This window comes from Rattus norvegicus, chromosome 5 (genome assembly GCF_036323735.1).
Source record: "Rattus norvegicus strain BN/NHsdMcwi chromosome 5, GRCr8, whole genome shotgun sequence".
NCBI classification, from domain to species: domain Eukaryota; kingdom Metazoa; phylum Chordata; class Mammalia; order Rodentia; family Muridae; genus Rattus; species Rattus norvegicus.
Window position 1 is genome coordinate 142,115,701 of NC_086023.1, and position 21,295 is coordinate 142,136,995.

At 49.0% G+C, this 21,295-nt stretch overlaps 1 long non-coding RNA gene across 9 annotated transcripts in view; it reads right to left on the reverse strand.

The window, feature by feature from the left end:
• LOC102548116 (uncharacterized) overlaps nt 1-21,295 on the reverse strand; it is a 136,631-nt gene that overhangs the window by 57,525 nt on the left and 57,811 nt on the right. The window contains exon 1 of one of the 9 annotated variants that reach the window (XR_005504983.2): nt 4,878-4,943. The exons of the other annotated variants lie outside the window; for them this stretch is intronic. This is a non-coding gene — a long non-coding RNA (uncharacterized LOC102548116). Of the gene's footprint in view, nt 1-4,877; nt 4,944-21,295 lie in introns of those variants that run through there. 9 annotated transcript variants of the gene reach the window in all.

Sequence of the window (21,295 nt, forward strand, 5' to 3'; positions counted from 1 at the left end):
CCAAGAGCCCTCACTCCACTTGGACCCAGGCAGTCTCTCGGGTCTCATCTCTCACAGGTAGAAAAACTCGGGAGCCTTGGACCCAGTACCTGAGAAGCCTCGAGGCCATCCATGCAAGGTAGGGCCAAGAGGCTGCCAGAGATTTACAAAATTTCCCAGAATGCCGATTTCTCACCTCTTATAAAGCTCCTCAGGGGCTTGAACTGAGGGGTACCAAGCCCACAGCATGCTGGGGTCCATGGGGTGGAAGATGAAAGGATCCCAGAATTAGACCAGCCTCAAAAGAGGCTTGCCACTTCCTAAACCCTACTACATGAGGACCCTCTCCAGTCTTTCTTGGCAGGATCCCAGACAGCAGGTTATGCAAATCATGTGGTGTAGCCATGTGTACTGAGATAGACCCAGACATACTTAAGAGTGGCTTTTCAGAGGTGCTTGGTGATGAGGTCAGAATTTCTGTCTGTCACCCCTCCAAGAGTACCCCTTTATCCACAAGGTAAAGACACCCTAAGACACTCTTCCCTCCCCAATAGACACATAAAGCCACAGCTATTACCTTGTCCTATATATGCTAAGTGACTATGGGTAGGTGGCACATACTCTGTGTATACAGTGGACAAGGAATAACTTACCACCCAGTGAAACAGAGCGGGACAGCGGGCCATCTCATCACGCTATTTAGAATGGCATGCAACTTAAAACTCATACACTGGTTATCTCTAGATTCTCCATTTAATATTCTGTGACCCTGGCTGACCATGGGTAACTAAAACTGAAGAATGCAAAGGAGGTTGACAGAATACCACATGCCTACCATCCCTACTCAGACTTCTGACTCTGGTCTCTAGCTTCCAGGCCCTCCTTCCTTCCTCCCTCTTCTTTCTCTCACCTCTTCTCTTTCTCCCCTCTGTCAGCTCTCCACCTTACTCCAGGCTCTCAAGAAGCCAAGACCCTTACCTAGAATGCAAGACAAACCTCTCTTCACCCATGCAAGGTCTCCACCCTGCTCTGCCTCTCTCAGTGCCAGAGCAGGAGACAGAGATTGCCAGCTCCCAGAGAGGGCTCAGAGACTCCCGCTGCTCTCCTGACCCCGCCCAGCACCCCAAGGACATGACCAGGCCTTAGCAACCATCTAAAGACAGTGTGAAGAAAGGCAGTGAGAGAGGCATAGCAATTGACAAGGAGGAGGGTGACTGTCACACATGCACAACATGAAGTAAGAGGTGGGGTGAATGCAAACAGGCGCTCAGCCTGCTGGCCTTGCTTAGACCCTGTTTCTCTGTGGTTTTCTCATCTGGCTCCCAGAGTTAAGCAGATCAAAGGAGGAGAATCCAGAGAACACAAAACTGAATAAAAGACAAGGAAATAGCATGGTGAACTGCACATAGGTCCCTTGGAAACAGAGGAACAGGAGTCCTCCAAGCCACTTGAACCCCTAGGGCCAGGAGAGCAGTAACAAGGAACCCTGGGAAGTGGGCTTTAGACATAGGCCCTGTCTGCCCCATCCCCTGCTGGATTTGGGCCTCTACTTGAAGCCAAGGATCAGCATCTCGCAGGTGGATCCACGTTGTGCAGAGACGCCGTCTCAGTTCTTTGTGCAAACTTCCTGGCCGAGGCCCGCTGTCTGCTTGCCTGAGAGTGTGGGTGGGAGGGTGCACATGGTGGTGGTGGGTGCAAGCAGGGTAGGAGAGGAGGTGAGACTGTGGGGGAAGGGCCTGAGGGTGCAAATGAGGACAGCCAAGTAAGGATGGTTCAGGCGGGAACAGCAGGAGCCCCTAGCCAGGTGCTAAGGACAGGTTCTCGCTGTGGCTGCCCAACTCATTTTCTGCTCTAAACCCTCACCTAAGACCTTGTCCTTGAGTTTTCAAGACCCACACAGCTTCTAGGGGCCACCGTACAAAAAGAAGCACCAGTTCCATGATCTCCTGACTCTCGCAGCCCACCTTACCACAATGGGGATCTCGGGATGGATGGAGAACATAGTTAACCAGGAGATGTTTTATATATTTGGCTTGGTGAATTCTTCCTACAATCTTTTCCGGCTTTTCTGGGTGTGATTTCCAAATCGGTACTTGCTAGCATAATGCCAGACACACAGTAGGCGTCCTTCTGCTGGCCCATGCTGCCGGGCCTGTTTCTTCATTTTTGTCTCCTATCCCAAGCTGATATGGACCTCCAAGTCCCCTCCGTCATTTTAGAGTATCAGTGTCCCTTCCTTTTGGCACATAGATTTGGCTCATGATTTTAGTCGTAAATCAGTCAGTCTCCCTGGCCCCACCTCTACTTCCTAAGTGTCCCAGCACCCGGGGTCCAAGAGAGAGTCTGGAACCGCCATGAACCTCCCCGGGTTTGCTAGAAGTTGGTTCCATAGAGGTATCTATCTCGTTCCCTGCCTGAGTCTAGCTGGGACCCAGCCAGTGCATTGGGATGCCCCTGCTGTGTTTGGCTAAAGCTTGTTGTCAAACCTGGTTGTGGGGAGGAGAGGTAGGAGGTAGTGAGCGAGCAGGGAGGGTGGCCTGGCAGGGCTCGGGGAGCGGGCACACCCTGGGTGAGGTCATGCCTGCCTCACACCTCTGGTATTCTGGTTGATCACTATCTGCTCCCCCAATACAGGCAGCACAGAGGCAGGCAAAGGAGATGGTAATGCTATGGTCTACCTCCAGACAGGACAGCAGCTACAGCTGAGCCCCGGCCTGCCCCGCCTGCCGTCTGCTGTTCCCACTGCCACCTCCACCCCCTTCTTCCCTCCCCACCAGATGGACAGACAGACAAAGAAGGCTGACTCCCTGTGGGAGAGAAGCCCACTTCTAACATACCGCCCCTACCAGATTGAGCTCTACAGTTTGACCTCCTAGGAAGGACCCTCAGAAGCCTAGAAAGGGGAGGAGAGGGCTTAGAAGAGGGAGGGTCCCAGTGAGGTTCCTCCTTGAAAACACCCATAAGTCACTTCCACCGGTATTCCCCTGCTCCTCCCTTCCACCTCAATCAAACTTTAATCATTCTGGTAACCACTGTTACAGAGGGGAACACAAGACTACCACCAACTGCAGAGGACGAAATACAGATTCTCATGCCCAGAGTGCGCCAGGCAAGCTGGTATAGTATAGCTGCCTGGATTCCTGAGCCTGCAGGGATGGCTAAGTCCTGTGAAGGTGTGGTGGGGGCACACTGGTGAACTTGGGAGAGCCTTGGGTTTCAAGGAACTAGAGAAGGGTCTGTCACCAGTTCTTCTCATTACAGAAGATACTGGGGGAGTGGGTCCATGGACACCAGAGGGGGAACCAAGTGCCAGTGCTTCTGTTCCCTGTTCCCTTAAGTTGTCCCAGCTTCCGCCTGGCCTTAGAGCAGGGAAATCAAGATCCTTAGACACTGGCAAGGCAGGCTCTGGAGGAGAATATGGTCTCTCCTTGCATCTTGCCTTCCTTACACTATTAACACACACACACACCATGAAGAGAGACAAAGAAACAGAGACCTAGAGACAGAAAGATCCACCTTCTTCTCCATGTGCCACAGATGATGCCAATCATTTCCCCCACATGGTCTCCGAACAGCAGGAACAGCAGCACCTGAGAACTCACTCATTAGGAAAGCAAGTGAGCCTGCACCCACGTAAGGTGAAAGGAGAGACCCAGCTCCACAGAAGCTGTCCTCTGACCTCTACACATGCACATACCATGCATGCACATACATATCATCAACAACGCCTCCGTCACCTCCCCCTCCCCTCCCCCTCCCCTTCTCCTCCCCCTCCTCCTCCTCTTCCCCTTCTCCTCCTACTTCTTCTTCTTCCTCCTCCTCCTCCTCTTCTCCTCCTCCCTCTTCTTCCTCTTCCTCTTCCTCTTCCTCCTCCTCTTCCTCCCCCTCTTCTTCTCCTTCTCCCTCTCCCTGTTCTTCTTCTTCCTCCTCCTCCTCTTCCCCCTCTTCCTCCTCCTCTTCTCCTTCTCCCTCTCCTTCCCCTTCCTCTTCCTCTTCTTCCTCTTCCTCCTCCTCCTCCTCTTCCCCCTCTTCCTCCTCCTCTTCTCCTTCTCCCTCTCCTTCCCCTTCCTCTTCCTCTTCTTCCTCTTCCTCCTCCTCCTCTTCCCCCTCTTCCTCCTCCTCTTCTCCTTCTCCCTCTCCTTCCCCTTCCTCTTCCTCTTCTTCCTCTTCCTCCTCCTCCTCCTCTTCCCCCTCTTCCTCCTCCTCTTCTCCTTCTCCCTCTCCTTCTTCCCCTTCCTCTTCCTCTTCTTCCTCTTCCTCCTCCTCCTCTTCTTCTTCATCCTCTTCCTCTTCCTCCTCTTCCTCCTCCTTCTCCTTCTTCTTCATCATAATAATAGTAGTAATAATAACTTTTTTTTTCAAAAGGAAAAGCAAGTCCTTTGGCCCCTGCCTAGACTGATCTGATCAGGCTGCTGCAGAATCTCCCAGGAGTCCACAAATATGTCCTCTTGCATGCTCCAGCTAAGAGGCCTAGGTTTAGGGTTCTCAACCTTGAACCGATGCACAGGTCACCTGGGGCCATGGTCAAATGCAAACTAAAGGATGCCAGTGTGGAGTGTGGTGTGTGGGGTCCAGCCCAGGGCCTGATAATCCTCTGTGTTTCTTAAAAGGACCTGACTGAAGCCAATGCAGATAACCCTCAGACCACACTTGCAACAGCAAGGTTTAGTCCAGCCGTGGTTCTCCTCCCTGGCTGACCTTTAGAATTCCCTAGAGAGCCTTTAAAAATAGTAGTGTCTGAGCCCTAGCTCCTGAAAAACAGATTCATTGATCTGAGGTGACACCGGAGGATAGGAAGGTTCAGCAATTTCCCCAGATGATTCTAATATACAATACCGTCCTCGGTCGGGGGTGAGGCAGGGATGTGCTGGGTGCATAAGCCCCATATACCTGCTTACCTTCTAGGATCTTCTTCACCTTTTCAGGCTTCCTGGTCCCCTCCAACATCTTCTCGCTGACATCTGCAATTTGACAGACATGGAGGTCCCCAGCCAGTCAGACAGACAGACCCAACACAGGTGAACATGAGCGCACAGACATGGGCAGGCTCCCTTTGTATATGTGTCCTGGACACTCCCGAGGAATGGAGGTAGAGAAGCTCATACAAGCAAACACATGACATACAGAAACACACACCTACCTCGATGGAGGTAAAGACACCCATCAGTGTGTTTCTGGGGGGGGGGGTTGATCTTGTACCTCATTCCACTACACAGGGAAACCTAGAAACACAGCAGTGTCTTTCCCTATCAATTTTGGTGTCCCTGGAGCCACAGGTCAGCCAGCCTTCCTCCTGTCCAGTACCATTGAGTTCTCCTGGCTAGGAGCTAGTATCACTCAGAGGCTTTAGTGCACGTGTCCTCAATAACTTGGGGAGGGGTGCGATTCAGGATTCATGCCTGCCTCCCTAAGCCCAGATGAGCCACAAGGATCTGGTCCCTTCTGAGCCTGTGGGTGTCTTCAGCCCCTCAGCCCTTCATGGTATTGCTGTGTGCAAGCCTCCTTTGAGTTTAAAATCTCGCACCCCCACCTTGCATCCCAGAGCCCTCCACAGACAGGCCTGATTGATGACTCGGGGGGACTGCGGCTGCCGCAGGCCTATTTTATGATGTCATTAGGCAGCTTTGGCAGCGGGAAGGAATCCCTCCTGACATCATAAAGGACTTGATATTTCGCTAATGTTATCTTGGCGGCGTGTCGCCCTGACATTTTCTCTTCGCTGCACCCCGCCCCCCAGGACCAGGAGTTGTCTAACTACAGCCTGGAAAAATGCAAAACAGACAAATGCACCCTCTGGGGACAGCAGGAGAAAGCTAATAGACCATCCCTGGCTCCCCATCCACAGAAGTGCTTTAGGTGGCAAGCATGATGTGCTTATCAAAGGGGACCCAGGCTGCCTCCCCTTCCTGTCTCAGTTTCCTGCTGCAGCAGGGATTGGGGTTTGGCACTGGGACTCTAGGCTACATCACTTAACTTTTGCCCAGACTGGGCATCAGTGACCACGTCTACACTTCCACCCACGTTGGTTTTTGAACCAGACCATTATGAAGATGGTCCCAGGCGAGGTTGAGAGCTGCAGAACTTCCTGCAAAGATCTGCAGGAACAGAAAGAGAGCCCAAGACCCCACTCTGAAACTCAGAGTGGCTTGCAACTGAGTGGCCTGGCTTATAATTCACCCAGACCCAGAATGGTGTAACCCTGCCTCCGGCTGAAGCTCACTGTCTTCAAAGGACCAAGATCAGCTACTGGGCTGAGACAAAACAGAGGCGGCTTTGCTGAAAACTTCTTATACAAACAGGACAAGCAGAGGCCAGTAGCAAGGGACCATTTTCAAATTCCCAGAGTAGCTTGGGTTGCGCAGGACTGGCAGGAGGAGAAAGATCCTGTGACCCTGGGTACTTCTTAGATCACTTTCAAAGAAGCCCAGAGAAGTCCTCTCCTACCCAGGCAAAAGCATCTACCTACAACCAGGACCCCAGAAGCCCTGACAGATGAACTTGCAGTTTACCCCCGCACAGAAGCCAAGCTTTCTCCCTCCCCTTGAGGCCAGCTCCCACCCCCGCCCCCACAAAGGCTCCTGGCTCTATGTCCTGAGAGCTGGAAGTACAAGTCTGTGCCACCCACACAGTTTATACAGTGCCGGGAATCAAACCCAGGGCTTGATTCACGGTAGGCAGGCTCTCTACCAACAAGGCCACATTTATCTATAGAAGAAAGAGTCCTGCTTATGCAGCCCAGGCTGGCTCCAAACTTGTCATTCTGCTACCTAAGTTTCTGAGTGCTAAGATTATATCTATGTGCCACCACACCTGGCTTCCATGTTCTAATGATGTATGTATTTTTTTTATAAGCGTTTCTTTTTCTTTTTCTTTCTCTCTTTCTTTCTTTCTTTCTTTCTTTCTTTCTTTCTTTCTTTCTTTTTTTTCGGTGCTGGGGACCGAACCCAGGGCCTTGCGCTTGCTAGGCAATCGCTCTACCACTGAGCCAAATCCCCAACCCCATGATGTATGTATTTTTTACTTTCTGTGTATGAGTGTTTTACCTGCATGTGTGTATGTGTGCTGAGGGTATGCCTGGCACCTGCCGAGGCTTGAAAAGTTTGTCAAAACCCCTGGATCTGGAGTTATAGACAGTTGTGAGTCACACTAAGGTACTAGGAACTGAACTCAGGACCTCTGCAAGAGCAGCCAAGTGCTCTCAACTGCTGAGCCATCCCTCCAGCCTCCAACAGTATTTTTAGGTACATAAAATAAGACACAGGACTGCAAAAGAAAGTCATTCTATTGAAATGTGGTTCTAACCAGGGACCTCTGGGTCAAACGGCCAGTTAGACTCCTTGTGTAAACTAACACTCCAGTCTGCCAAGGTAGTTTTTGGGTGGAGAAGTTCAGAGTCAACCTCTGCTACAGAAAGGATGTGTCCAACCTGGGTGACATAAAATTCTGCCACCAGTACTCCATCCAAAAAAAAAAAAAAAAAAAAGTCCACACATTAAGATAACAACACTATGCTTAGCCACAAACAGATTGAGTTTTAGATGGGTATGGGTGACTCGAGTTGTAAAGAATCCCTGCTTCTCTCAGAAGAAATAACTTGAAACCTGGTGAGACCATCTTCCCCTGGTTCCTCCAAAAACTGCTCTGCCGCCCCCAACTGCATCAAGTGCTTCTTCTTAGCCCTGAAGTGGCTAGACCCCTCCCCCATTCCAGGTGCTAATGGCGCATGCATATAGAGGTGTCTCTCTCTAAGGCATTGTTCTAAGCAGTGGAGAGACAAGCAAACATGGAGCAGCCCCAGTCCTGCTTCACGCAGGAAGCGTTCTCTGCATAAAGCACAAACAGCAGCCACGCTAGCTGCCCTGAGAGTGGATGGGAGGTTGCTTTCCAAACCACTCTCCCCAGACCCTCCTCAGCCAGCATGCCCTCCTAGAAGCTACTAACCCCCACATTCCCAGGGCCTGGCTCACTTCCTACCTTAGTCTGAGTTCATTTGAGGTCTGGTTCCCTTCTATGGCCTGGCTGAGTGGGAGGCTCCAGGAAGGACTACCTTGGTCTTGAATGTACCCGAAGGATAGGGCCGGAACTAAGAGAATAAGTCCTTTGGAAGAGCAGCAAGTACTCTTAACCGAAGCCACCTCTCTGCCCCCTCCGATGATATCCATTAATTTTAAATATTTTTATAATAATTTATTTCTCTTCCTTCTGTACACATTGTTTTTGTCTCTGTGCAGGGCCTTGGATCTCCCGGAACTGGAGTTAGGAGTGATTATAAGCCATCATGTGGGAATTGAACTCAGGACCTCTGGAAGAGCAACCAGTGCCCTTAACCACGGAGCCATCTCTCCAGTCCCAAATATTTTTGTTAACTTATGTACTCTCTAACTTTTAATGAATATTCTTCTTTTAAATTCTATTCTATTAGTTATTAGCAAAGGACCAGGAATGTTTGTCCATACCTTTATTTCCAGCACTTGGGAGGCAGAAGCAGGAGGACCTCTGTGAGTTCCAGGTCAGCCAATATATACAGGGAGACCCTGTCTCAAAAGTCACTGACATTGGTCCCCAGCTCCGAAAAAAAAAAAAAGAACCAAAAAAGAAAAGTCACTGATAAAAGGAGAAGTTTGCAAGGAGAAGGCGAGATGTGGAAAGCATCTGATAAACGTGAGGTAAAAGCTGGGATGTCTCATGTTTTACTAAAACCATCTTTCAGCATTTGTGCTCTGAGCTCAAATTGGGGGTCAAAATGTTGGGGGTCAGGTCCTGGGCTAGGGAACTATGGGGCAGGCAAGGTGGATCTCACCCAGGCCCTTCCTCTAAGGCTATAAAAAATAATAATAATAATAACATTAGAAAGGGTGTTGGAGAGATGGCTTAGCAGTTGAAAACACTGGCTGCTCTTCAAGAGGTCTTAGGTCTGATTCCCAGCACTTACAACCATCTGTAATCCAATTCTTCTGGAACTTCACAGGCACAGCATGCACATGGTACACAGGCACACACGCAGACGATACGCCCAAACGCATAAAAAAAAATAAAGCTTACATTTTTTAAACTATTAAAATGGACAAGACATTTGTATCCATCCCATGAGAGAAACACATGGGGAAGGAGAGTTTCCAAGGGACCATGGAGTGTAAGCCTGGAAATCCCACTAGGAACAGCCGGCTCTTAATCCCCACCAGCCCTGGGAAAGGTATGGAGATAATAGCACAATGCATTATGGGTTGCAGGGCCAGCACCAGAGCTTGATTAAGGAGCTGTCAAGTCTAAGTCAACCTATCTGCTACCTCCCACCGGCACCATAGGAAGGATGGCTGGGACTACCTCCCAGAGAAGGAGGAAAGGTCAGGGCTTCTTAGCCACAGTCACCATTTGGGGTGATTATTAAAATACGGTTGGAATCAGAGCACGGTGGTCCATGCTGTAGTCCCTGCATTTGTGAGGCTTAGGCAGCGGGAGATCATGAGTTCCAGGCTAGTCTGAGCCATATAATATGATCTTGTCTCAAGTTAAAAGGGTAGGGGAAATGAAGGATGTCTCAGTGGTTTAGAGTACCTGCTGCTCTTTCAGGGGACCCCAGTTGGGCTCCTAGCACCCATACTGAGCGGCTCATAACTACCTGTAACACAAGCCTAGGGGGTCCAGTGCCCTCTACTGAACTCTGTAGGCACCAGCATTCATACACCAACCTGCTCGCACGTGCGCGCGCGCACACACACACACACACACACACATATACATACTTGGGGTGGGGCTGGAAAGGCAGGGAGGGAAATACTAAACAGAAAGGAATTTAAATTTAATTTAAAATTTTATTTATTTATTATATATTAGTACCCTGTAGCTGTCTTCAGACACACCAGAAGAGGGCATCAGATCCCATTACAGATGGTCGTGAGCCACCGTGTGGTTGCTGGGATTTAAACTCAGGACTTCTGGAAGAACAGTCAGTGCTCCTAACCACTGAGCCATCTCTCCAGTCCGTGTGTGTGTGTGTGTGTGTGTGTGTGTGTGTGTGTGTCTACATGTTTGTTTCATTTTGTTAATTTTTGCTCTTGTGCAAGCTAAGAACTCACTCTGCCTCTAAGCTCCACACTTCTACTCACATGTCCATGTACACCTAACTTAGTGTGAGCATTTCTGTTATGTCTGTAGACACATGTCCGTGAATGTAAGTTCTATACTCTCGCTGCCTGTGCAAGAGTGTCCATAGCGTAAGCACGGATACCTGCCTGTGTCTGTGGACGTGGGCCACGCCCTTCTGTTGGCATCCATCTCTACATGTGTTTCTGCACGTCTGTGTCAGAGCCCCTCTATCTATACACATCTGTAAAGCTGACCATGCTTGTGCATGTGTGTGTCTGAATCTGGGCTCATGTGTGGGTACACTTCTTTATCTTATTTATTCGTTTGTTTATTCTGCTCTCATATATCTTGACCACGGTTTCCCCTTCTTATTCTCCTCCCAGGGCCTCCCCTCTTCCTCCATTGTGGGTGCATTTCTTGATGTGTGTATCCTCATCCTTGCCTTGAACTGAGGCCTCCTGGGCCCCCACAATTCTTTGCTCTGCTGAGAAGGAAGCCTCATTCTGGTTTCCCATGGCTTGGGACTCTTGGAGAAGTACCTGCTGGCTGGTGCTTCTTATGCGTGGCGTCCTCTTTCCTCACCTCACCCCATATTGTTTATCTGTTCTTCTCATCATCCCTGCCCCATTTTCTCCCTCTTCTCCTTCTGATCTCTCAACTCTCTTGAAGAGACTGGGCCTCGGGCTGCCATGCAGGCCTCTGCTGAAGCCTCACTCACATGGACTCACTCCAGAGCCACACAGGCTTCTGGGGCATTAAATTAAAGCCATGGGCTGGGGAGATGGCTCAGTGGTTAAGAGCACCAGCTGCTCTTCCAGAGGTCCTGAGTTCAATTCCCAGCAGCCACATGGTTGCTCACAACCATCTGTAATGGGATTTGATTGCTTTTTTTGGTATATCTGAAGATAGCTATATATAAAATAAATAAATAAAAACAAAAAATCCCAAACACACACACACACACACACACACACCTGTGTCCTCTGACGTACATGCTCACAACACATGCTCGAAACACTGGCACTTCCCACCACTGCCTGCAACAGAATCCCAGTGCAGCCTGGCTTTGCCATCCCTGAAGATACTCTCCTCAAGTCAAGTCACCCCTTGGCTCACTCTTGCCAACTTCTAGCTTTGACTAACTCCCTAGTACTCAGCCACCCACCTGCGTCTGCCCACTGGCCCTGGCCCAGGCCCCAGGCTGCAGAATAGCGTTTGCCCCATTCTGCCAGTTGCCAATTCAACCAAATTTCACACCCAACAGTGGAGCTGAGCCAGTGGGCTTGTTGTGGCCCGCTTGGTTCAACAACATCGGGGTGGCTCAGGGGAGCCGGTATCCTGTAGCAGCAGATAGAACAGCCCCATGTGTGGGCAGGCCTGCCCTGAGAGGTCTCTGCTGCTACCTCTCCGAGTCGCCCACCTCCTCCAGCCTTAGGCAGCCTCGCCTCTGAAATGGGACAATATGGATGCCCCCGCTGACATGACAAATTGACACATCCCCTCCCAGATGACAAAGAGCCTTTCCCTAACCACCCCATGTTTACTCATTACAGCAACTCTCCTGTATCAGCTTTACACCAGGAAGCTGTGCTCCAGGCCAAGTAACTCAGTCACGGCAGTAGACACACAGATGCCAACTCTATCTTTCATGGCCAATAAATATGTAGCCTGTAACCTGCCAGAGTCCAAGAACTTAACCACTTCAGATATCACAAATCCATGCCCATCACAACTGACCGGCATGGTGAAGGGTGTCACCCTCAGAGAAATTATAATGCCATCTTCAATCCCGTTGCCATCTAAGTCCTCCTCAGTCCCATGACTCGGGAGCGGAGGGTGAGGGACAAGACAGTCACTGCTATCGCTCCACTCACAGAGGAAGAAACTAAGTGGAGTCTGAGAGCCAAGAGCAAAGCAAGGCTTCTTGAAGACAAGGCCCTACCATGACTGCCACTCTGGTAGCGCCATCCTGAGTGTCTGGGAGTCAGGCGGTGAAGAGAGCAGACTCCGCCCAACTGAAAGGGACAGGGCCCTCCACTAATTGGTTCAAGTGCTTCTTTTGACCCTAATTAGTTATTTGTCGTGTCTCCATTTGCATACCAGAAAAGAGGCAAATTTGCATAGTTGTAAATGAGACTGGGCCTAGATGTGGGTTCTGGAAGTCCCTGGCAGTTGCTGGCAGGCTGGGAGGCAGCTGGCGCTTGCCACTAAGGCTTGGGAAGGGGAGATCCGGAAGACAGCTCCCTGGCTACCGGCTGAAAGGTGCTCTCCAAGGGAGAGAGGGGAGTCAGACAGGACAGCCTCCCTCCACCCTGCCCCCCCCAGGGACGGGTTGAGTGCTGGGCAGCAGTGGGGGTGGGCAAGCCCAATACTGCTATTTTGATTAGATGGGAGAAGGAGGGGGAATATAAAGTGATTTCAGGACGTTCTGTGCTGGAAAACCTTCTGTTCGCATCCTTGGAGAGAACCTGTATCACTTACAGGGGGTGGGGCCCCCCTCGTTGGTGGGCCCCCCTCCTCTCCATCCGCAGAGAGGAAAATGTTCAGGAGAGGTGGAGGTCAGAAAGCACAGCCCAGCTGCCTCTCTCTTCCCTTCTCCCTCTGCTTCATTCCTGAACTCTTACTTTGACACCCTCTGCCTCTCTCCTGGACTCTTACTTTGACACCTACGGTCGATCTACTTGCAAACACACACACACACACACACACACACACACACACACACACAGCGCCTCAGCCCCCCCACCCCCACCTCCTACCCCACCCCCCACCCCCGGGTACAGAAACTCTCAACTCCTCCAGACTCACAGAGGTACACACGCAACTCAACTGGAGAGGCACATTCGCACATGCAGACATTCCCAGGCTTTCCTCAACACACACATTCACGCCCTTACACATACAGACACACACGCAAACACTTGAACATAGATGTAGGCATACAGACTCACTTAAGCTGTGCATAAATATTTACACACAAGACACACTCATACGAGCACATCCTTGCTAGGACCAAATTGCTTGGAAATTTCTGGAGATGTCTGACCCCTCTGCCAGGGCATCTGGTGCCTCTTTGGGGAAAGAGACAAAAGAGAGACTAGGAAGCTAGCCCTTTTTGCTATTGATGTTTTCTTTCTAATTTTTTTTTTTAAATAAAAAAACAGAATCTCGAGATCTCACCTAGCCAGGGTGATCCTAATCTCACTATGCAGCTCAGGATAACCTTGAACTTTTGTTCTTCCTAACTCCACCTGCAGGCATGTACTACTGCAACTAGTAGAGGGAAAGGGAATCTGTGTGTCCCCCCTGGAATAGGACCCCAAATCCGGATCAGCCTCCCGACTGGCTCTTCCTTAGGAAGCCAATGACCTTCGGTTCTTTGACCTCAAGCCTGGAGCAGAAAGGGGGCAGGCAGGAAAGGAAATGGGAGAAGCTAGGACAGACTGATGGTACCTGACCCAAGCGTCATCGACTTGTGATTTCCATGTCAACCTCAGAGGCCAATGTGACCTAAAGGGATGAGTCTCAGCTCAAAGGGCGCCCCCTCCCAGTGGCTTCCTGGGGTCTGAGATCCGGGCAGTAGACTCTGGGGTCAAGACCCAGAGCCTCTGCCACTGTCCCCATTCCCCAGCACCTCCTCTCCAAAGCCGTATCTCAAAGGCAAGCTAAATAGCTCTGTATTTGTAAATTAAATATAGCCGTGCTTCGGCGTTCCAAAGAGCTGGGAAGGAGAGAAGGAGAAAGAAAGAGAGAGGAAGGGAAGAAAAGCTGCCGTCCTCAGGAAAGTCTGGCTGCTACAGATTGCCTGAGTCATGAATATTCATCTGGCGAATGAGGAGAGCGGGAGTTTGCATAACAGCTCCACCCACCCAACTGAAAGAAATGTCACCGCCTTTGCCAATAAAGTGCCAAAGGAAGCTGGTAGAGGCTGCCAGCCAGACGGTGCCAAACTGCTGACTTCCACTCCTAGTCGTGGAGAACGTACATTGCTTCCGGCCCAAGGAGCGCCACTCGGGGCTGGGGAATGGAGCTGGCTCCTGGGAGAGAACCAGGAAGCAAGTTGAAAGTGGCACAAGCCACCCACAAGGAACCTAACGGGAAGAGAGGCCCCCAGCTTGCCTATTCCAGGACATCTATCCTGGCCACCATCAAGGACCCTGGAGGGGCAGCACCCAGCTAGCCTCTGATGACAGTACCAGGGTATGGACTGCCTTAAAGAAACCTCAAAAGGGGTCTTCTCGAGGCTTTTTAGTCTTTGAGGGCTGGAAGGCAAAGAGATAGGGTAGGTGTCACTTGGGGACCTGGAAACCCACAGGAAGCACACCCACCTTCTGCGGAAGGTTACATTCGAACTGTCAGGAATTTGTCTTTCTCCAGGTTCACAGTCATCTCCAGGGGAACAGTGATGCTGTCTGTTATTTTGAGATGACTTTCCTCATGCCATCCTCAGGACTGGCAGCTTCCCTGTCCTCTGAACATCCCAGTCCTGAAGGTACCTAGTCCCATGTACTGCACTTCCCTGCTGGCCCAGGGTAGGACTCGAATAACAATCCTCAAACCATGTCCATCCATCCTCTCCTCACTCCCGCACCAGATCTGCACCTCCACAGATTCTCTGAATGATGCTGGCCAAGTCTCCCGGGGCAAGGGCACCCATATCAGCCTGGCAGTTCAGTGTGGGCCCACCGAGATCAAAGTCGGTCTCCTACCCCTACCTCCCACTCAAGAAGACCAGGAGAGAAAATGCCATCGCGTGGGGCACCCAAGTGAGTGGCACCTCTGGGTATCATTGCAAACACACTGCCTACTTGCCTGTCTGGCATAGCTGGCTCCCGACAGTTATTACCTGAACGAACACCGGAGCTCTGTACCCAGATGGGTGCCTCCAGCTGCTGCTCCTGCAATGTGGAGTTTAAGCTGTGTATCTGGGGCTGGTTAAGGATATACACAGGACCACACTTTCACAGACTGCTCAGTTCGAGCATCTGAAGACTCTTGGGTGGAACACACAATGACACAGCTGCAGGATCTGAGGGAAGAGGACCCACTCTGAGAACCCAGAAAGGCCCCTCCTAGGGCTCCCGGAACCACTGAGGCTTGTGCTTGCACAAACTCAGAGCTTAGCGCCCTTAGCTTCGGCTGAGATTTGTCTCCATTCTGCTTGAGGCCTCCAGGAGCTGGGATCCCTTACTGCTTCTACCACAGTGAAAACTTCTGCAGTGGGGTGCAGAATATATAGCCACACTGACCCCAAGACAGCCCCAAATCCTGTCAGCTTCTCTAGCCCGTTAATCTTACTACAGATACACTGTTAAATTCAAAGATTTCTGCAAATGGGGGGTGGTGGGGATTATAAAGTCCACCGAACAACTTTCTTCCCCGCAGGACTGCTCGGGGCCTTTACGGTTTGCACCCATGCCAGTCTGTGAATGTGACATTTCATGGACACAGCGTCCTTTTCCATGGAACTCCTCAAGAAACTAATATTCACAGGGTTAATTTTTAGTAAAGTGTTTCCGCAGATTAAGACATCTAATCCCTCAGCCTCCGCTCCTCCAAGCGTTTTTTTTTTTTTCTTCTCCTAAATGGGCCTCTCTCCAGCCTACGCCTTCCCTCGAGGTGAGTTCTCCTGTGAGCATACACTCCTCTAGCTCTGCTTACTAAGCAGCCGGCCAGAACAACCCCACCTCCTCCTGCCAAGGCCCCCTGTGTTCCCTGATGCAATCAAAATGCTGTCTTTGACCCAAGCTTTCTCCTTGAATGTCTTCCCTACAAAACATGACAGCCTCTGTGTCTTGCTCTACTCGCAAGCCCTGCATTCGAACCCACAAACAGGCCTCTCGTACTCAGTGCTGCATGGAGCAGACTCCCCATTTGCCTTCCCTGGATACTCAGATGGCGGACACTGTGTACACTCTAATATTCGTGTACTGACTGGTAGGTCACCTTTTTCATGATGTGAGTGCCAATTGTGTGTGTGTGTGTGTGTGTGTGTGTGTGTGTGTGTGTGTGTGTGTGTGTGTGAGCTCAGCCCATAAGCTGCACTTACCCTGAGCTCCTAGATAGTTTCTTGAGACTGAGCTTGTGGTCCGTGTCTACCTGGATGGAGAACTGGCTCCACCAGCCATCCTTGCTCTAACTCACGCATCACTTCTTCCGAGCATTCCCCGGTACCATCTTCCAAGCCAGCCGCAGCCACGAGGTTCGCTTTCCCACCACTTCCCATCTGCTGGTATTATCTCCCTGGACTGGCTATTGAGAAAGACTTGGGGCTTCGTGCAGGCACGGCAGAATGCAGAGAGACAAGTAGCACATGTGCCCGTAATTGACATACGAAATCAGCTCCATTCCTTTCCAGTCTGCAATCCTGTAACTGGAATCCTCTATTCTGCAAGCGACAATGGCCAGACGGCTCAGTCCTCCATCAAAAAACACTCTCCCTGGTCACTAACAGCTCCCTGTTTGTCAAGTCCTGTGCTCTTTCCCCACCTCCGTGACTTTGCACTATTACATGTGGCTGACTTTCAGAAATGTACTCTGTGACACCATGGCTCTCACTTGTCCCCACCCATGCTCTCCTCCCTCAGCTCTAGAGCACATTTTGTCCTCAGACACCCCCGCCCTGTGGGAGGCAGCCATTACTACCACCACATGCCCTGGCGCCTCCGTTCTCCTCCACAGTTAACGCTCTCGGGTTAGCCATCCACGCAAGAGGCTTGGATGTCATGCCTTTATCCAGAGTAGCAAAACCACAGAGTGCCGTCTTCCTAGTTAACACTTACCTGCCTTCCCAAGAGAAAAGAGTTTATCATTTGTCCTGGTTGAAAACCATGATTCATCTTCATTATAAAGCTCGAATCCAACCAACGCTCAAAAGTATGAAAAAGAAAGTAAAAAATCCCATCACCCAGATATAACTCCTAGCATTCTGGTGAACAGGCTTGCAGGCATATCTCTATGCATATATACACATGGAGCGCCATGTATATAATTTTATAGCTAAGAAGTTGTATTATACATACTGTTCTCGCTGACACCTGCTTTTCCTGCTCAACAATATGTCATAGACATCTTTCTATGTCAATAAATAGAGCTTTACAAAATTATTCTAATTACTCCATAGTACTCCATTGTATGTGTGCATCATCTTTATGTTCCTGGGTCTCTACTGATGATCACGTAGGATGTTGTCAAGATTTTCCTCTCATCAACAACTCCGGGATAAACATCCGCATACGTATCTCTTTGCTCATTTTAGTACATTTTCACTCTTTAAACTAAACACTGGCGAACGAGGCTGCAGTAATAGAGAAGACAGTAGTTCCGATTTTGCCATGCTGCCCTTCAGAAAGCCTACCTCAGAAGTCCAGTCTGCAGCCATGAGTCACATGCAGCCCGGGAGAGCTATATAATGGCCCAAACCAAAATCATATACTTTCTTTAAACACCAGGAGTATTTTTTTGTTGTTCTGTGTGGTCTTTTTTTCAAACTGGATTGCACAGTTCTCAAGCATGAACTTTCCAGATGACAAAGTCATGTTGTAATGTCAAAAGCTCAGCCTCCCCGAGCCCTGTACCCCTTGCCTGTGACAGAAGCCACATTCTAACACCTGTCTGCCCAACTTTTGCCAGCCCGGGTCTTATGAGCTGCGAGAAATGCGTGCAAGGAACAGAACAGTCTCACATCGGATTCGCTGGGATCATGAAGGGCCCTAAAGAGTTATGTGTCTTTTATTTATCTTCGATGATTTTCTTTCTGAATTGCCTGTCCATATCATTTGCCCATGCTGACGATAAAAATATTTGTTCTTTTTCTTAATAATCTATAACTGCTCTTTGCACATTAGAAATAAAATTAAAATTTTCTATCGTTTACTCTTGCTGTACTTTCCTCTTTGTTAATTGTGTGTGTGTGTGTGTGTGTGTGTGTGTGTGTGGTGTGTCTACTTCGTGTGTTTGGGTGCCTGCAGAGGCCAGAAGAGGGTTTGGATTCCTGGAACACAATTCCAGGTGGTCATAGGAGTAGAGAAAAACAACTGCTCTTAGCCATTCCCTCCAGCTTCCGCCCACTCCACCCAACCAACCACCAGCCCCACACCACCTTCTCTTTGGAAGCTGGCCTCGAACTCATGATGCAGCTAACGATGACCATGAAACTCTTTGTTGTTGTTTTAACAATATCTTAGTATACAGTCCCAGCCAGCCTGAAACTGACAGAGCTCCTCCTGCCTCTGCTTTCCCAGTGATAGGATTAAAAGTGTGCACTGGGGGTTGGGGATTTAGCTCAGTGGTAGAGCGCTTGCCTAGCAAACGCAAGGCCCTGGGTTCGGTCCCCAGCTCCAAAAAAAAAGAAAAAAAAAAGTGTGCACTGGGTTAAAGGTGTGCACTGCCACTCATAACCCTTGATACTGTTTTTCTTTTTAAATGTACTTGCAGTCTTAATTCTCACAGCCAAGTGCATTACCTTTTTTACACTTATTTGTGCGCGTGTACACACATGTAGAGGTCTGAGGACAACTCGTGGAAGTCTGTTCTCTTCTTGTGCCATGGTGGTCCCAGGAATTGAACTCGGGACATCAGACTTGGCAGCAGGTGCCTTTACCTACTGTGCCTTCTCTATCAACTCACGCTTACTATTTTCTTATGACTTCTGGGTATCACAGCATGCTTAGAAGGATGTGCCCCACCTTAGCATAAACAAAACATGCATTCACATGGTCTCCACAGTTTTTTAGCTGGGAATCCTGTTTATGTTGGAAGGACTGCCCCATTTTTTTCCCGCTCACTGAAATCTATAAAATTATCCATATATTTCCAAATCAATTGAAATGCCACTTTATCGTGCAAAAAAAAAAATCCCCTTAAATATTTGGATCCATATCTGGTCTTTCCATTCTGTCCCAATGACAGAATGGAGTTATTCTTAACACGAGAGTTTTAATGAGTGTCCTTTATAAAGCATGCTAATTTCTAATAAATATTCATTTTTTTTAATCTTTGGAATTTTCTGACTCCTCTCACTATTTAATCTCTTTCAGATTAGCTTTAAGATTGTTTTGGTAAATTCAAAGCAATTTTACCTCTTGGTTATCTTAATTTTGTACCTTCTTGTAGGAAGAGCTGGTGACACTGGGGTGGTGTCAAAGCTCCCCAGAGCATCAAGGAGTAGGTCACCTACTCGTCTACGTTTCATTCTCCAAACTCTCCAAGAGTTTTCTGGTTTTCTTCATGTGATGCCCCAGTTCTGATGAGGCCCATCCCTAAGTTTTCTGTGGTTTGGGTGTGGGAGAGGCCTTGCATTTAGACAGTCACTACAAATGCAAACCCTGCAGGGTACGGTAGCCCACTCCTGGCCCTGAGGAGACAGAGGCAGGCAGATTGTTTCAAGTTGGAGGCCACATAGTAGGCTTGAGGCCAGGTCAGCCATGGTTACATAGTGAGACCATGGGATTGGGGTTTGGTTTGGTTTGGGTTGTTTGGTTGGCTTGGTTTGGCTTTAGAAGGAGGAGGAAGAAGAAGAGGAAGAAGAGAGGAAGAGAGAGAGGAAGGAAGGACAGAAGGAAGAGAAAGGGAAAAGAAAAAATGGCTCATTGAATTTTGCTTTGTTGCTGTTTGGTTTTTTGTTTGTTGTTGGTCTTGGGGTTTTTTTGTTTTGGTTTTTGATTTTATTGTTGTTTTGGGTGTTTTGTTTTTGGTTTTTTGTTTGTTTGTTTGTTTGTTTGTTTGTTTGGAAATAAGATCTCTCTACATAGCATAGGTTGTCCTGGAATCACTGTGAAACTCAAGCAGACCTCAAACTCATAGAGATTTTCTGACCTCTGCTGCCCATGCGCTGGGATTTAAAGGGGTGTGCCACCACACATGGCCTCACGAGGACATTATACTAAAAATTTTTTTTCTTCCAGCTGTTTTTCAGGAAAGTATCTTGAACTTTGCAAGCAATGGCCTCACCTCTCCCCTCAGATCGTTTGTTTACCTGCCCAGTATCCACACACTCTATTCAATATTCTTGTCTGCCTGCAATGCCTACCACCTCAGCAAACATGTACTCCAAAATATTGATAGGAATGAAGTGTTGCTCAGTGGTAGACCATGCACTTAGTACAGACCAGGTCTTGAGTCAATCCCCAGCACCAAAAATAGACCAGATGGATGGATGTATGGATGTATGGATGTATGGATGTATGGATGTATGGATAGATAGATAGATAGATAGATAGATAGATAGATAGATAGATAGACAGACAGACAGATAGACAGAGAAACAGACAGGCAGACAGGCAGACAGGCAGACAGTAGGTAGGTAGGTGGGTGGGTGGATAGATATCAATAGATAGATGAATGATAGATAATAGGTTGATAAATGACAGATTGATTGATAGATGACAGAGTGATTGATAGATGATAGACAGACAGACAGACAGACTGACAGATAGATAATAGACAAACAGACTGACTGACTGACTGACTGGTAGATAATAGGTAGTTTGGTAGACAATAGATAGATGGTAGATTGGTTTCTGATTGATGGACACACATTGGGTTTTGTTGAACCGACGTCCTTTGTTCCTCCTCTTAACCTTTGTCATGTCTGCCTTAGTCTAACATCCACTAACGTGTCACTTGGGGTATCAGAAACATGATGAATGAGGTAGAGTCTGAGGTCAGATGGCCGGATCTCAAGACCAGATTCTGTCAGTTACTAATCCTATGATCTGGTCAAGTCACAAAAGATCTTTGAAGCTCAAATTAAAATGGGGGCGAGCAGGCCCAGGCTCCTTTAAGGAATACATGAGACAGCACGCACGCATTTATTGATAATGAGCTCTGACACCATCAGTAAGTGATAACTTTTTTTTTCTTTTTCTTTTTTTCGGAGTTGGGGACCAAACCCAGGGCCTTGTGTTTGCTAGGCAAGCGCTCTACCACTGAGCTAAATCCCCAACCCCAAGTGATAACTTTTAAGTCAGGTCTCCTCACCCTGCTTTCCAATCCAACCTAATGAAACCCACCTTAAGCCGATCTTCCCCCAAAGCCTGTGCTTGCCCTGTTCTGCTCTGTGCACACACAGCTACAGACAGTCCCTAACTAAGAGAATTCACCCTGTGTTCCTTCTTAACCCTGCCCTGTGGCCTCTCTTTAATCGGCCCGAGCCCTCCTTCCAAACTTGTCTCCTAGAGTCAGCTGCCACACTATCCCAGCACAGCCATCCTTTAACTCTAACACTTTA